Genomic DNA, 17,786 nt, shown 5'->3' with positions numbered 1-17,786 from the left:
TACATGAAAAGTATATTACATTTATTGACGTATATACACTCCATGGAGGAGCCGCTAAATATATAAAACAAGTATTAACAGGCATAAAGGAAGAAACTGATAATGCTACAGTCATAGTAGGAGAGTTTAATACTCCACTGACATCAAAGAAGATATCATCTGGACAGAAAATCAATAAAGAAACAGGTTTTAAATGACACAATACATTGCTGGACTTAATTGAACAATATACCAGTTGGACTTAATTGCTGACCTCTTAGAGAAAAAGCCAAATGAACTTTTGGGTCAACCCGATATCTACTGGACATTACATCTAAGAAAAGGAGAGTCCCCTGGGCTTCCCAGGTGGCTCAGTGGTAAAGAATTTCCCTGCTAATGTAGGGGATGCAGGAGAGGCAGGTTCAGTCTCCTGGATTAGGAAGATCCTCTGGAGGAGAAAATGGCAACCCACTCCAGTATTCTTGCCTGGAAAATCACATGGACAGAGGAGCCCATCAGGCTACAGTCCATAGGGTTGCAAAGAGTTGTACATGACTTAGCAACTGAGCCTGCAGAGTAAGTCTCTTACATACAAACCTTCAAACTGTGAACTTTCGAAGAGGTGACTATGCATTTGCATGTGGAATCATATTAGCCCACATGTCTGGTATACTTTGTCACATGTGTGCATCCTCTACAGGTGGCTGTGCTTTTGTGTACTTTACTGTAGTATTTTTCTGTACAATATGAAGAGCTTACTCATGAAGACCTGATGGGATTGGAGGCCCAGAGAAAGGATGAAGAGAGACAAAAGGAAGAAGAAGAAACAGAAGAACTAAGAGATTCATGATGCAGGAAATGGCAAGGGAATTTCCTTTATTTGAAGAGCACTGTTAGTTTTGAGTCCCAGGACCTGAATGCAGTATGGTACACAAAGGTTGCAGCAGCCGTTCAGAATACTACCAAGACATCACTGGATCATTTTTTTTTGAAGAGGGTAGGTAGAATTGAATTCAGCAAAGGGCTGGAACCAGTGCCGTCAACATCAGGCATAAGTGAAATTGCAGCTTGCTCTCTATCTCCTATTGCCAATGATCCTTCAGCTCTGCCATCTCCCTCTTCCTCTCCCTCCTCCAACTAGTAACTCTTCTTGCCTGTTCACTCAGGGCCAACCTGTACGCCAGCTGTTGTGTTGTGCTACTGTACTTTTCAAGTTACTGTATTATAACATTTAACATGTATACTCTTGCTTGTTTTTGCGTTTTATTTGTGTGAAAGTATTATACAGTGTAATACTTATATAGCTGATTGAACAAATTATACTCACAAACGTGCTCTTGGAACAGAACTTGTTCATATGTAGGGGACGTACTGTACATTCTTTTCAAGTTTATATGGAATGTTCTCCACCACATAATAGGTCATAAAGCAAGCCTCAACAAATTTAAAAGGATAATGATATCAAGCATCTTTTTCAACCACAGTTGTATGAAACTAGAAACAAAACAGGAAGAGAACAAACACATGGAGATTGAACAACATGCTATTAAAAACATGATCATCAAAGGGTCAATGATTGACTCAAAGAGGAAATCAGAAACTACCTTGACACAAATGAAAATGGAAACACAGCTTCCCCAAATTTATGGGATGTAGCAAAAGCAGTCCTAGAAGGAAGTTCAAAGGGAAAAAAGCCTTCTTCGAGAAACAAGAAAAACTTCAAATAAGTAACCTAATCTACCACATAAAAAGGAGACGACAGGAATACAGAGAACTATACAAAAAGTTCTTCATGACCCAGATAACCATTGTGAAGTAGTCACTCATCTAAAGCCTGATATCCTGGTGTCTGAAGTCAAATGGGCCCAGGAAGTATCACTACGAACAAGGCTAGAGGAGGTGATGGAATTCCAGTTGAGCTATTTCAAATCTTGAAAAATGATGTTGTTAAAGTGCTGCATTCAATATGTCAGCAAATTTGCAAAACTCAGAAATGGCCACAGGACTGGGAAAAGTCAATTTTCATTACAATCCCAAAGAAAGCCTGTATCAAAGAATTTACAAACTACCTTGCAGTGTTCATTTCTCATAATAGAAAGGTTATGTTAAAAATCCTTCAAGGTTTGCTTCAGCATTATGTGAACCTAGAACTTCTAGATGTACAAGTTGGATTTAGAAAAAGTAGAGGAACCAGAGATCAAATTGCCAACATTTATTGGATCCTAGAGGAAGCAAGGGAATTCCAGAAAAACATCTGCTTCATTGACTACACTAAGGCCTTTGACAGTGTGGATCACAACAAACTGTAGAAAATTCTTAAAAAGATGGGAATACCAGATCATCTTACCTGTCTCCTGAGAAATCTGTATGCGGGTTAAAAATTGACAGTTAAAACCTTACATGAAACAGCTGACTGGTTCAAAATTGGGAAAAGAGTACAACAAGGCTGTATATTGTCACCCTGTGTATTTAACTTATATGCAGACTACATCATGTGAAAAGCTGGGCTCAATGAATCAGAAGCTGAAATTAAGATTTCCAGGAGAAATATCAACAACTTCAGATATGCAGATGATACCACTTTAATGGCAAAAAACTAAAAGGAAATAAAAAGCCTCTTGATGAAGATGAAAGAGGTGAGTGAAAAAACGCTTAAAACTCAACATTCAAAAAAACTAAGATCACGGGATCTGGTCCCATCACTTCATGGTAAATAAAAGGGGAAAAACTGGAAACAATGATAGGTTTTATTTTCTTGGGCATCAAAATCACTGTGGATGGTGACTGCAGCCATGAAATTAAAAGATGCTTGCATCTTGGAAGGAAAGCTATGACAAACCTAGACAGCATGTTAAAAAACAGACATCACTTTGCTGACAAAGATCCATCTAGTCAAAGCTGTGGTTTTTGCAGTAATCATGTATGGATGTGAGAGTTGGACCATAAAGAAGGCTGAGTGCCAAAGAACTGATGTTTTCAAACTCTGATGCTGGAGAAGACTCTTGAGAGTCTCTTGGACTGCAAGGAGATAAGTCAGTCTTAAAGGAAATCAATCCTGAATATTCATTGGAGGAACTGATGGTGAAGCTGAAGTTTCAATATTTTGACCACCTGATGTGAAGAGCTGACTCACTGGAAAAGACCCTGATGCTGGAAAAGATTGAAGGCAAAAGGAGAAGAGAGCAGCAGAGGATGAGATGGTTAGATGGCATCATGGACTCAATGGACATGAATCTCAGCAAACTCAGGGAGATAGTGAAGGACAGTGAAGCCTGGTGTGCTACAGTCAATCAGGTTGCAAAGAGTTGGACAGGACTTAACAACTGAACAACAAAAGAATTAGGAAACAAAACAAAACAACAAAGTGCAAAGTTATCAGGAAGAAAGAAATAACAACTATAGTGCAACTACTAATTAGCTATGCGTAAGGCACTGTGCCTACACACACACACACACACACACATAATTTAGTTCTTACAAAAAAACAACACTTCACATCTGTTTTAGCCAGAAGGAAACTGACACACAGAGAAATTATGGTCAAATTCCTAGGCTCATGTTCTTTGGTTTGTTTGTTTGGTTTTTATTGTTGATTTACAATATTGTGTTAGTTTCTGGTATACAGCAAAATGATTTATTATGTTTTTTCAGATTATTTTCCATTATATGTTATTATAAGTTATTGAACACAGTTCCCTATACTAGATAGTAGGACCTTATTGTTTATTTTATATACAGTAGTTTGTATCTGCTAATCCCAAACTCCTAAGTTTTACTACCTTCCTCCCCTTGCTCTCTGGTAAACATAAGTTTATTTTCTGTGTCTATGTTTCTGCTTTGTAAATAAGCTATTTTGTATCGTATTTTCTTAACCATGATTTAATCAGTGCCTTCTAAAGACATAAGTTAATGCTGAACCTTTATTCAGGAAGGAATTAAATGTTTGTGGAATATTTTCATATACAATTATTTAAACAGACTTTTCTTTCAAGACTTCGGTACTAGAGCCAGATGAATATGCACACATATTCATGTATGTGTATGTAATATACATGAATGAAACTTTTATATCTATGCATATTCTTATGTCTCAACATGTTTTCCAAGTATCATAGTCATTAAAGTTTCATGAATATGATAAAATATATCTTAAAATCAATGAAGTACTAAAAAGAGACTAACTGACAATCTTTCTAGTTTATTGTTCCCTTTATGCATGAAACACTTTATGTCAGCTTTTTCAAAGAAAGGAAAAACTAACAATAATGTAATTTCCTAAATTCTCTTCAGTATTTGAAAATGAAAACCCAGTTCCAGATAATGAATTTGAGCATGGTGAGATTTAAATTCTATCCAAATAAGTTACATTAACTCACAGTTATTTATTCTAATAAAGGAGAGGGGTCCCTGGATAATTGAAATCCATAGATAATTGCTAAAACTGCATTTAGCAATATTTCTCAACCTCAACCCATACCAAATTTTTTGTTGGCCTTATAATCATGTAACAAAACTTTCTCATTTAAATTTCACTTCCTTTCTCTTTTCTTCTCACTTCAGTGGGAATAGAAATGCCTAAACTTAATAAAGAGCAGAAGGCAAAAGGCACCTGTCTTCTCTCTAGGGGCAGGTCAGAGAATGGATGCCAAGAACATTTCTGGTATTTAAAACAGTGGTTAAACCAAAACCTTTTAAATGTAGTTAGTGGAGTAATTTTGAAAATTTTATGGAAAAAAAAAAGAAATTTACCTTTAACTGGTTTTGTATTATCATTAGAGGCTAATCTTTATAAAACTTGAATCTTGAAAAAAATAGTTTCATACTGGTCTAACATAGGTTTTTATCAGGCAAAATGGTCCTGTGAACAGAATAGCATGTACATCAACTGTCATCGATTATTCAGTAAATTTCTTAACATACTAACATCTCAATGTAGGTCTAAGAGGGTAATGAAACCTGTGGCAAATTGGCAAATGGATATTATGCTTTGTTCAGCCATTTAAGAGTTGCAAGATATGTTGCAATACTGTCTGTTTGGCATTGTGTTATCGTCACATCAAGATTTAATTAAATCATGCAATAAATATTTATTCAAGTACCTATTCTGTTCCCAGAAGTAGACTGATGAATGAGAAAGTTCTTGCCTACCTCTTCCCAGCTTGATGTATGTTTGACCCTATGTCAAACAGATAACTAAAGGATACTAATACTTGAGGTCAAAGTGGACTTCCTGAGAAATGATCTCTAAAGTCAATCAGGAAATACTTTGCTTAAAATCAATTTGTGTTGATATCAACACAAATGTGTTATTACTCAAAATTGCTTATATCCATTTTGTTTGTCTATTTTTTGGCCACACTGAGTTTCTTTAAATGAAAACTTAGACATCTTAACAGTACAAAATCAGAGAGTAGTGATCTCCTTTTATTGAAATATGGTGGGTGGAGAGGGAATACTGGGTCCTTTCCTCTTCAGCTTTTCATCCTTCTTTGTGTACATTTCTCCCTAGTAGATGTGTAGGTTGGCGGTAAAACAGTCCTAAGGTAAACACCTACTTGATCATCAGAACTAGGCCAGGTAGGATTTGCCTCTAATTTTGTTTTATTTCCATTTCATGTGTTTTGTTACTCATTTTAATCTCCTAAGTTTTGGTGAATTTATAATAAATCCATGGATGCCTGATGCTCCAATTCTGTTGACACTACCATCTGGGCAAGGAGTTGATCTCTGTGTCTAGTGGGATGCTGTATTAATTAATTGATTCATTCATTCAACTAATCAGCATTATTGAACATGTATATATGTCCCAGGCATTATGCAAAATATAGGGATTATAGAGACAAATAAGACAATCATATTTTAATGACTTCTATAAAGTATAATTTTAATACTGAATATCATCTCATTTTAAGTGTACAATTCAGTGACTTTTAGTAAATTTACAGAGAATTCAATTTGAGAACATTTTTATCACCCCAAAAGGTCCCTTGTGTGTATTTGCAATCTCCTTTCCCTCCCTTGACCTCAGGCAGACATTAATTTCTTTGTATCTAAAGATTTGCCTTCTCTGAACATCTCATAAAAATAAATCAGGTAATGTATAGTATTTTGTATTTGATTTCTTTCATTTACCATAATGTTTTTGAGGTTCATCCACCTTGAATCATGGATCAACAGTTTTTTCCTATTTATTGCCGAATAGTATTTTATCATATGACTATGACACATTGTGTTTATCCATTAGAAAATTCTTATTTTGTTGCACAAAATAAGCTAGAGATTTTAATATATTGTCTATAATAGAATTTACTGCATATTTTCTTATGATAGAAAGTTACTAAAAGTCATATTTTCCGTTTACATCAGGCTTTGGAGAGGTTGAGACTCTTGTTCTTCTGGGAAAATTTGAGAGAAAAGAAAGCTCTGAAGCTGCAGGCGCCAGCACTGAACTCTTACAAGACCCTGTGATTGACTTGGTTAAAAAAAAAAAAAAAAAGCATGCATGATTAGAAGATCTCGTTACTACTGATGATAGCTTTGCACAGCTGGCTCAAATATTAACAATACTGACAGGCATTCCACTTTATGATTGGCAGCAGGAGGAGCTCCATGGACCTGCTCCATACTGAAAGGTCATGAAATAGATGGATACATATATACATACATATGTACATATATAAGCAGAATGATTTATCTGTTCTGTACATATACATGTACATAAGTATTTAAAGACTCTGTATTTCCATACAAATCTTGAAATTATTTGTTCTAGTTCTGTGAAAAATGTGGCTGGTAGCTTGATAGGGATTGCATTGAATTTGTAAATTGCTTTGGGTAGTATACTCATTTTCACTATATTGATTCTTCCAATCCATGAACATGGTATATTTCTCCATCTATTAGTGTCCTCTTTGATTTCTTTCATCAGTGTTTTATAGTTTTCTATATATAGGTCTTTAGTTTCTTTAGGTAGATATATTCCTAAGTATTTTATTCTTTTCGTTGCAATGGTGAATGGAATTGTTTCCTTTATTTCTTTTTCTACTTTCTCATTATTCGTGTATAGGAATGCAAGGGATTTCTGTGTGTTGATTTTATATCCTGCAACTTTACTATATTCATTGATTAGTTCTAGTAATTTTCTGGTGGAGTCTTTAGGGTTTTCCATGTAGAGGATCATGTCATCTGCAAACAGTGAGAGTTTTACTTCTTCTTTTCCAATTTGGATTCCTTTTATTTCTTTTTCTGCTCTGATTGCTGTGGCCAAAACTTCCAGAACTATGTTGAATAGTAGCGGTGAAAGTGGACACCCTTGTCTTGTTCCTGACTTTAGGGGAAATGCTTTCAATTTTTCACCATTGAGGATAATGTTTGCTGTGGGTTTGTCATAGATAGCTTTTATTATGTTGAGATATGTTCCTTCTATTCCTGCTTTCTGGAGAGTTTTTATCATAAATGGATGTTGAATTTTGTCAACTAATCTCAAAAATATACAAGCAACTTCTGCAGCTCAACTCCAGAAAAATAAACGACCCAATCAAAAAATGGGCCAAAGAACTAAATAGACATTTCTCCAAAGAAGACATACGGATGGCTAACAAACACATGAAAAGATGCTCAACATCACTCATTATTAGAGAAATGCAAATCAAAACCACAATGAGGTACCACTTCACACCAGTCAGAATGGCTGTGATCCAAAAATCTGCAAGCAATAAATGCTGGAGAGGGTGTGGAGAAAAGGGAACCCTCCTACACTGTTGGTGGGAATGCAAACTAGTACAGCCACTATGGAGAACAGTGTGGAGATTCCTTAAAAAATTGCAAATAGAACTACCTTATGACCCAGCAATCCCACTTCTGGGCATACACACCGAGGAAACCAGAATTGAAAGAGACACATGTACCCCAATGTTCATCGCAGCACTGTTTATAATAGCCAGGACATGGAAACAACCTAGATGTCCATCAGCAGATGAATGGATAAGAAAGCTTTGGTACATATACACAATGGAGTATTACTCAGCAGTCAAAAAGAATTCATTTGAATCAGTTCTGATGAGATGGATGAAACTGGAGCCGATTATACAGAGTGAAGTAAGCCAGAAAGAAAAACACCAATACAGTCTACTAACACATATATATGGAATTTAGGAAGATGGCAATGACGACCCTGTATGCAAGACAGGGAAAGAGACACAGATGTGTATAAAGGACTTTTGGACTCAGAGGGAGAGGGAGAGGGTGGGATGATTTGGGAGAATGACATTCTAACATGTATACTATCATGTGAATTGAAAAAAAAAAAAAAAAAAGAAGTATATCTGAAAAAAAAAAAAATAAAGACTCTGGAAATGGTCCTAAGATTTTACAGCAAATAAATAAAGAAACATTTATTTAAGAAAATACTTAAAATTTGATAAATACACTGAGACTGTGTAAGTGAGTCACATCTCATGTCCCTCTTCTGCCCTCATTCACTTACTCCCCACCATCAGCTCAGCTCGACAGAAGCTCCAATTGGGGTAGATGAGACCAAGAAGACAGCACTTCTCTCTTCTAAGCTTTCAATCAAGGGAAACTGTATCTCCTAGGAAGAGTAGCCTATCAGCATTTTCAATTCCCTTCAACTCTGAGTTGGAGAGTCTAAATTATTGGTGAGTGCAATTGAGGAGTCAGAGACTCCACTCATAGGGCAGAAGCTCCACATAGGTATGGCAAGCCCAGGATGTTAGGGCTTTTATCACCTTTACTCTAGCTCACTCAGCAAATGTTCAAAGCTGGGAGAAGCAAGCTGAGAAGAGCAGAGGCTACTGCCACCTCCCATTGTCCAGAGCAGTTGCTCAGGGACAGTCCAGAAAAACAGCACTCCAAAGCTTTCACCAAAGGAATTAATTCAGTAGAAAGTGTGAATAATTTTAATACTAAAAACACTCTCAAAACAATGGAAATTTAGGTGATAAATAATTAAGAGTTTGTTAGCTCTTTGGGATCACCAAACTAAACCATTGGCCAGCTAGTTTACCAGAGACAAGGAGGGATGAGAAAAGCCCTCCTAGAGTCAGAAGAAACTTGGCCTTAAAACTACACCTGCCCATATTTAATTGAGTCAGGCTGTGGAATAGTTTATGTCTGAGGATACTGTCAAAAACAATAGAGAAATCAGTCCATAACTAGCAGAGTCTAAGAGCTGGATGTGGTAACAGTAGAGACAGGCAGCTTGAAATTAGGGAAAGACAGATAACAAGGCCCTGTTAAAACAACCCTGATCTCACAGTGATGTGCATTTACCCAGGGCCATACCTTAGGACCCTGGAGAAGGAAATTACAATCCACTCTAGTGTTCTTGCCTGGAAAATCACATGGAGAGAGGAGCCTGGTGGGCTACAGTCCATGGGGTCGCAAAGAGTCAGACAGGACTGAGTGACTTCACTTATACCTTAGGAGGAGCAATTCGGAGATTTCACACAATGGTATTAATACATTTCATAGAAATATTCTAACCTAGTCACCAAACAAAATAGCCAATAATAATGAAAGCTAGCACTGGAGAGGGGGTTGGAAAGCAAAAGCTAGAGTTGCTGCAATATACTACCTAACATGTCCAGTTGTCAATGACAAAAAAAAAAGATATATGCAAAGAGCAAACAGATATGACCCATACATAGGAAAGAAAGCACACAACAGAAATTTCATGTGAGAGGGGCCAGATATCATATTTAGACAAACAAAGATCCTTCTGGAAAGAATCAGATTCAATCTGGCTGGAATGGAAAGGCTTTCCAGCAGTTCAAGTCTACACATTCCTGTCCAAAGACTTCTGGAAAAGCACTGGAATGACAGTGATGGAAAGACTGGTGTCTGGGGTAGTGAGTAACTACAATGTGTTCTGTGACAGTTAATATTTAAAAATTAAAAAAATATGTATATTTTGTCTTTCAGATATTAACATGTATATACTGGCTCAGATGGTAAAATATCTGCCTGCAATGCAAGAGACCAGTGTTCGATCCCTGTAGAAGGAAATGGCAACCCACTCCAGTAATCTTGCCAGCAGAAGTTCACGGACAGAGGAGCCTGGTGGTCTCTAGTCCATGGGATTGTAAACAGTTGGACACAACTGAGCAACTAACACACATTTTTAATACAGAGCTTCCCAAGTTGCACTAGTGGCAAAGAACCCGCCTGCCAATGCAGGACACAAAAGAGACATGGTTTGATCCCTGAGTTGGGAAGATCCCCTGGGCTAGAAATGGTAACCCACTCCAGTATTCTTGCCTGGAGAATCTCATGGACAATGCAGACTGGCAGACTACACTCCGCACAGTAGCAGAGTCAGACATGACTGAAGCAACTTAGCACACACACAACACACACATTTATATTATAAAAGTATAAAAATAACAAAACAATAAAGCATATTTATGTATAAAAAGTCCATTTAGGTCCAAACTTCAAAAGGCGCTTGCATGCGTGCTCAGTCAACTCCAGTCGTGTCTGACTCTCTGCAACCCTGTGGACTGTAGCCCGCCAGGCTCCTCTGTCCATGGGATTCTCCAGACAAGAATACTGAAGTGGGCTGCCATTCCCTTCCCCACTGGATCTTCCTGATCCAGGAATCCAACCCAAGTCTAATGCATTGCAGGCAAATTCTTTACCATCTGAGCCACCAAAAAAGTGGTGGCTCCAAAAGGAGCCTACTTTATCCTAAATGCTCAATGAAATAATAAATAGAAATATTGTGGGTTGGATTAAATTTCATGATTCAAGAAAATATATTATCTTAAATTCTTGTCTTTATTATTACATATTGAATCCCAGATATGCTTTTCTAATTATATCAAGAATATAAAGCACATTTTGTGTTAATTTCTCACTTAAAACTTTTTTCCTTCCTATCATATTGTTCAAATTAATTTTTCTCAGAACACTACATTAGATATTTACAGAGATACCTGTCATCTTGTGCATTTGACAGATTTTCTGTAAGATACTAATTGTGTGAAGAGACTATTTAATCAAAGAAAAATGTGATGTTCTATATGGTGTCCATTGCTTCATAAAAGCCTCTAGTACTTGAGCTGCCCCTAAGTTTGACTGAGAATACCAGATGTCAACAAATAAACTGATACAAAAGTTTCAAGAACACAAATTAAAAAATAGTTATCAAGTTTTCCACAAGTGAGCAATTCAAAAATTAACTAGAACTATGAAGGCCATTCATTTGGGAATGGAATCATTGTATTCTCAGAGGATCCCATGTGTTGCTGCCAAAGAGACATGTCTTTATGACATTTGCACACAAATAAATGTTTCCGCTATACACCCAGGTTTGATAAAACAGAAGCATAGACAATCTGAAAAACACAACTGGATATTCTTCTGTAGCAAAATTACGTTTATAAAATACAATTGTGCTTTATCTGTTTTTTTCTTTTTTAAATCATGGAGATCTATACCACAAAGGTTAAAGATTTTAAATATTTAGCAAAATGTGCCTTTTAACCTTCTATTTCTCAGAAGGCAATCCAATATATTCAATTCATTAAATTAATCCTTGGTGGCCACAGCAGAGTAAAGTTTCAATTCTTTAGCATGCAAATTATGCTATTAATATGTGGAAATATACAGCACAAAAGTCATTTACTTAACTAAGTGAATTTTGTTCTGAAACCTGCAATGTATTTCATATACAAGCAATAAAGATTAAAAGAAATTTTAAATTTAGTCTAACAGAAAATGCATGACATTAGTTTTGACTTTATGGATAAAAAATTTTAAAAACTGTTTTGGAAATGTTTTGGCGCTTGTCTTTTGGCATAAAATTGGCTTAGACTATGTACTTAGAGCATTTTGTAGATTTAATGGATTTCAAACCTGAGTATAAGACCTTTAAATGATATTTGGGATGTGTTTTTGTTTTCTGTCCATAGATATTTCAAATCATAAACATATATGTAGCTCTAGAGAGTATATTGTTTTTTTTTAAAATAACCTTTTTATTTTAGAATAGTTTTAGGTTCGGAGAATTACTATAAAAAGACTAAAGAGTGTCCTCATATACCGAATCCATAATTTTCCCTATTACTAACAACTTGGATTACTAGATATATTTGTCACTATTTATAAACTGATATTGATATATCATCATCATAATGATTTCATCAATATTATTATTACTACTAACTTAAGTCCATATTTTAGTTAGAATTTTTTTTTTGCTCAAATTATTCCAGCTTTAATCATTGGGAGCTCTTTTAGTTGGCTGTGGGGCTCCTTTTATACAACCCCATCACAATTTTCAACAGTATGTGAACCGTGAACTTCCAGATGTTCAAGCTGGATATAGAAAAGGCAGAGGAACCAGAGATCAAATTGCCAACATCCCTTGGATCATCAAAAAAGCATGAGAATTCCAGAGAAACATCTACTTCTGCTTTATTGACTATGTCAAAGCCTTTGACTGTGTGGATCACAGCAAACTGCGAAAAATTCTTCAAGAGATAGAAATACCAGACCACCTGAACTGCCTCCTGAGAATTCTGTATGCAGGTCAAGAAGCAACAGTTAGAACTGGACACAGAAAAACACACTGATTCCAAATCGGGAAAGGAGGACATCAAGGCTATATATTTCCACCTTGCTTATTTAACTTATATGCAGAGTACATCATGTGAAATGTCAGGCTGGATGAAGCACAAGCTGAAATCAGGATTGCTGGGAGAAAGATCAATCACCTCAGATGTGCAGATGACACCAGCCTTATGGCAGAAAGCGAAGAACTAAAGAGCCTCTTAATGAAAGTGAAAGAGGAGAGTGAAAATGTTGGCTTAAAACTCACATTCAGAAAACTAAGGTCATGACGTCTGGTCCCATCACTTCATGTCAAATAGATGGGGAAACAATGGAAACAGTGAGAGACTTTATTTTTAGGGGCTCCAAAATCACTGCAGATGGTGACTTCAGCCATGAAATTAAAAGATGCTTGCTCCTTGGAAGGAAAGCTATGACCAACCTAGATAGCATATTAAAAATCAGAGACATTACTTTGCCAACAAAGTTCCATCTAGTCAAGGCTATGGTTTTTCCAGTAGTCATGTATGGATGTGAGAGTTGGACTATAAAGAAAGCTGAGTGCCAAAGAGTTGATGCTTTTGAACCATGGTGTCAGAGAAGACTTTCGGTAGTCCCTTGGACTGCAAGGAGATCCAACCAGTTTATCCTAAAGGAAATCAGTCCTGAATGTTCATTGGAAGGACTGAGGCTGAGGCTGAAACTCCAATATTTTGGCCACCTGATGTGAAGAACTGACTCATTGGAAAAGACCCTGATGCTGGGAAAGATTCAAGGCTGGAGGAGAAGGGGATGACAGAGGATGAGATGGTTGGATGGCATTACCAACTTGATGGACATGAGTTTGAGTAAGCTCTAGGAGTTGGTGAAGGATAGGGAGGCCTGGCATGCTGCAGTCCATGGGGTTGCAGTGTCAGACACAACTGAGTGACTGAACTGAACTGATCATTATTTTCTTTTGAGTGCTTGTTTTCTGGCACTAAAGATGCTCTAGGTTCATCTTAAATATTTCCTACCCCATTTCTAGAATCAATGCTTTTTAATGGAGCTCTGATTCTTCTTATAGGAAAATGGTATAAGAAACCAAGATTTGTACATTGAGTGTTTTTATTACTACTGAGTTCTTGTTATTTTTAGGCCCTCTAACCTGACATGGATGTATGTACCTATACTAGCTCTTTTATACATACACATCTACAAATATTTCTCTGTAAATACCTACCTGTGTCTGTATTAACCTAAACATGAATTCATTAGAGTCTCCGACTCTAATCTCTTACCACAAGGATCATTCTAACCTCCTCCCTTTGCTTATCCTCCCACTTAATAGTGAATAAAATTCCTAATGCTTTACCTACAAAAGAAGTAAACATCAAATTCTGTTGTATGGCATTCAAGGTATTCTATAATACGCCATCAACCTATTATTTCAGAAACATTTGCCTCTGCATTTTTCAAAATGAACGTTAAACATATAGCAACTGACTGTGTGAACAAGCCAACATCTCTAACTCAACTTGGAAAGTTCTCTATGGAGCTGGAACTCATCCTTCAAGATGTAAGTAATTTACATATTAACTTACCTAAAAGCTAAAAGGTCATTTGTCAGCTCAGAGCTCTGTGGATCGGCTTTAGGAAATACTGTGATGAACACTTAATTCCACTTATAAATTCACAGTTTAGTGGGATAAGCAGAGAAGGAAACAGTTGCAATGGATAAATATTTCATCAGAGGTTAATATAAAATCTTCCCTTGTCCCTATGATTGAAATAATTTCATCATTCCCCTTTGCTTATACTAATTTAATTTATTTTAATTTATTTTGCAGTATGATGTACTATTTTCATAATGTATCAATATGATACATTAGTTTCAGTGTTATAACATTTATGAATACAGATAAAAAACTTATTTACCTCTTTATTTCTAGCATAATGTTTTGACCAGGTAACACCTCAAAGATTTACAAAATAAAACTTTAGAATTTTACTAGTATATAATGGTGCTTCTTGAAATAATCTTTCTATTACAAAGAATGTGAAAAATTTTTGAAGCTTTTACATTTAAGACTATTTGGTATAGCTTGTAAGTAGGTGTTTTATGTCTTGTGTTTCATAACTCCTTTTAATTAAAGATTATGTGTTATTATGGCAGCATCATTAAACTTTCTTTAAAGGAAAATATGAAATTATATGGAATAATAGCTCAAAAGTAAACTGCTTCTAAAGGATAATTATAAAATCTAAATATACTTGGTAAATATTTATCATTCTTCAACATTTTAGTATACCTAAAAACAATAAAAGGTATAATTTGATATGAATACAAAAGAAACTAAGAAAAAAAAGTCCTTTGGTTAGAAGTGAGGAGATATTATTTATATAAATTATGGTAATGGTTGAATATTTAAAGAGTTATTTAAAAGCACATTGAATTACTGATTTTAAGATACCATTAACATGGCTAGATACAGACCAATGAAGACTACAAAACGGTTTACTAGGTATGCTTCATTTGCTTCAGTTTTCTTCTCAAAAGAGTAAAACCCAGTTGTCTGCTTTGTATTGATTAAGGAGAGTAAATTTCCTGTCAAATGTTAAATATGTCTATATAAATTAACTCTTCCTATAAGATAATATTTAGAAAAGTTTACAAGGAACCAAACTTCTATCTTCAGAATGACAGTGAGCGAGGCAGTTTCTTGACTGAAAATGTTTATAATCTAAACATCAAATGCATGTGATATTTTTATAGAATGAGAAGAGTAGCTTTTTCATTCATTTATTTACTCAGCATATCTATTATATATAAGGCATGCTGTTTTGTGAGAATAAGTATATAAAGATGGTACCTCATCCTTCTCTTTCTCTCTCCTTTGCTCTCTTCGCTTCATTTGTTCAGAAAACACACAATGTAATATTTGTTCCAGAATTTTATCTGGATATTTTCTTCATCTTTCCATTTTTATTTTGATGGTTGAAAGAACCTTGTGTAATACCTGTCTGTTTCACCTAGAATATTCTCTCCGGAGTGAAGGAGCTTACAGCTAAGGCTGCCAAGATGCTTGCAGATGCATTCCTTCCATTTCCCCAGTTAAAGGTGTGCCCCTTCCTGTGAAGCAGCCTGCATCCAGCATCTGTTTGTTGTGGGCACAACAAGTCCTAGACCCTGTGCTTCAATATGGGAAAACTGAAGTGCCACCTCAGCTCCTGAGGTCTCCATGGAATTGTCTGAGGGCCTCTGGTGGGTTTGGAACTGGACCAGACCATCTATCCAGTGTACTTCCTCTTAAAGATTAGAGGTTGGTATCTGAATCATTTTCTTCTCAGCTGGGCCTTCATGTCTTATGCTAATTTTCTTACATTATACCCAGAAAATTAAATTCTATATTCCAAGAAATTTGGGGTTAATTAACCTCTGTTTAAAACAAAGACAAAAATGAATAACACATGCAAAAGCTTTCTCCAAAGCCATGGGCACTCACTGTCTTGTATCTGTTATTCAAGAAGTCACATGAATTATTCTTGCCAAAGCAAAAATGGTAATATCAAGGAGACTTATGTCTGTGTTAGGTCTAGAGGGTTTGATCTCTTTAAATACCAGACTTTTGCTAACAGCACTAACAAAATGTTAGATGGCCACCTAAGCAGACAGTCTTTAACACATGTATTAACTTTTATCAGTGAGAAAGGAAAGACAAAATAAATATGTGTTCAAAGGTAGATTAATCATTATTTGTTGTGATGTCAGATTAATCCATTCAAAAAGATAATCCATACTAATAACTTGTTTCATTTAGTTTTTTAATTATTTAATATATTTTCAGTTTCATTTTCACCCCATGTTTATTACAAACTCTCTTATATCTTGATTATACTAATATATGCATATACACATGCCTATATTAAACATATATTCTTTTCCTTAAGCAGGATATGATAAAGACAAAGTAAATGGTGGTGAGTTTGTGGTAGAAATAAAAATGTTAGAACATTAGAACACTGGCTATATATGATGGATATAATGATGGCTAGGAAGTGAAGTCAGAGTTTAAATATTTTCCCATGAAATACACAGATTGGTTGTCTGCATTTGATAAATATATTTTTATAATTGCTCAAATCATATTTCAAACTGCCTCTATGAATACAGCCTCCCTGGAATATTTTAAATCTTTCAGTGTGTTTATTAGGTGCATATATTATAAAGTGTGAAATGATTATTTAATGAACTTTCTCTTCTGCTTCAGCTCCTACAATGACACACCCACCCACAAAACTATATTGAAATGAGAGCAATGTGTCATAAATAGAACGTTCCAAAAGACTATGATACAGTATAATTTTAAAACTTTAAATTGCTAGCAGATGATGAATGAGGTTCTAGATCTAAAAAAAAGACTTTAGCTGCTGTTTTCTTGGATTTCAATGTGTAGACTGTCTGATAGAGAATGTGGTGTTTCAGAAGTCCAGAGCTGCTGCATATAGCAGTGAGAATAAGATGGGAGGTGGTAGGAGATTCATAACCGCTGCATGGAGGGAGGTGAATTTCATTTACAAAATGGAAGTTTCTGACAAAAGGACAGGAACTATAAAATCTAATCACTACAGTGAAACTCAAAAGTTGCTGTTTGAGATATGCTAAAATCAAAGATCCAGTAAGGAAAGGCAGAGAGGTATACCACTGTGTGAAAGAGAGAGATGCCACTTACTAATAGCTACTAGTAGCTAGAGTTTGGCAGAATGTATTAGAAGAAGAAAAATCTCAATAATGCAGTCAAAGGTCACTGATTATTGTCTCTACCTCTATCCTCTAAATTTTTTACAGAAGTGGGGATTTCAAGGGATAAAAAGAAATGTATAGGTGTTGGGACTTCCCTGGTTGTCCAGTGGTTGAAGGTTGGCCTTGCTATTGATGAGGGTTCAATTCCTGGTCAGGAAACTAGGATTCCATTCACCATGGAGCATCTAAGCCTGCCTGCCACCACTGGAGAGTTGTGTGCCACAATGAAAGATCCTGCATGATTCAACAAAGATTCCAAGTGCTGCAACTGAGACCGAATGCAGTCAAATAAATAAATAAATAGAAGAAAAGAACATATCAGTTAAAAAACAGAAATATATGGAGATAATTCTGAAGGTAGCCACTGGAGTGCACCTGAAGGCTGCACTCAGGTGTTTAAATGGCCTATTGGTAGGAAGAGAATGTTGAATAGAAGGCATCTTGCCTGTGC

At 35.8% G+C, this 17,786-nt stretch overlaps 1 pseudogene; it reads left to right on the top strand.

The window, feature by feature from the left end:
- Window positions 1-14,011: 14,011 nt before the first annotated feature.
- LOC101102199 (BRISC complex subunit Abraxas 2-like) overlaps window positions 14,012-17,786 on the top strand; it is a 50,494-nt pseudogene continuing 46,719 nt past the window's right edge.

This window comes from Ovis aries, chromosome 1, assembly GCF_016772045.2.
Source record: "Ovis aries strain OAR_USU_Benz2616 breed Rambouillet chromosome 1, ARS-UI_Ramb_v3.0, whole genome shotgun sequence".
NCBI classification, from domain to species: domain Eukaryota; kingdom Metazoa; phylum Chordata; class Mammalia; order Artiodactyla; family Bovidae; genus Ovis; species Ovis aries.
This window is presented reverse-complemented; position numbering and strand designations above follow the sequence as displayed.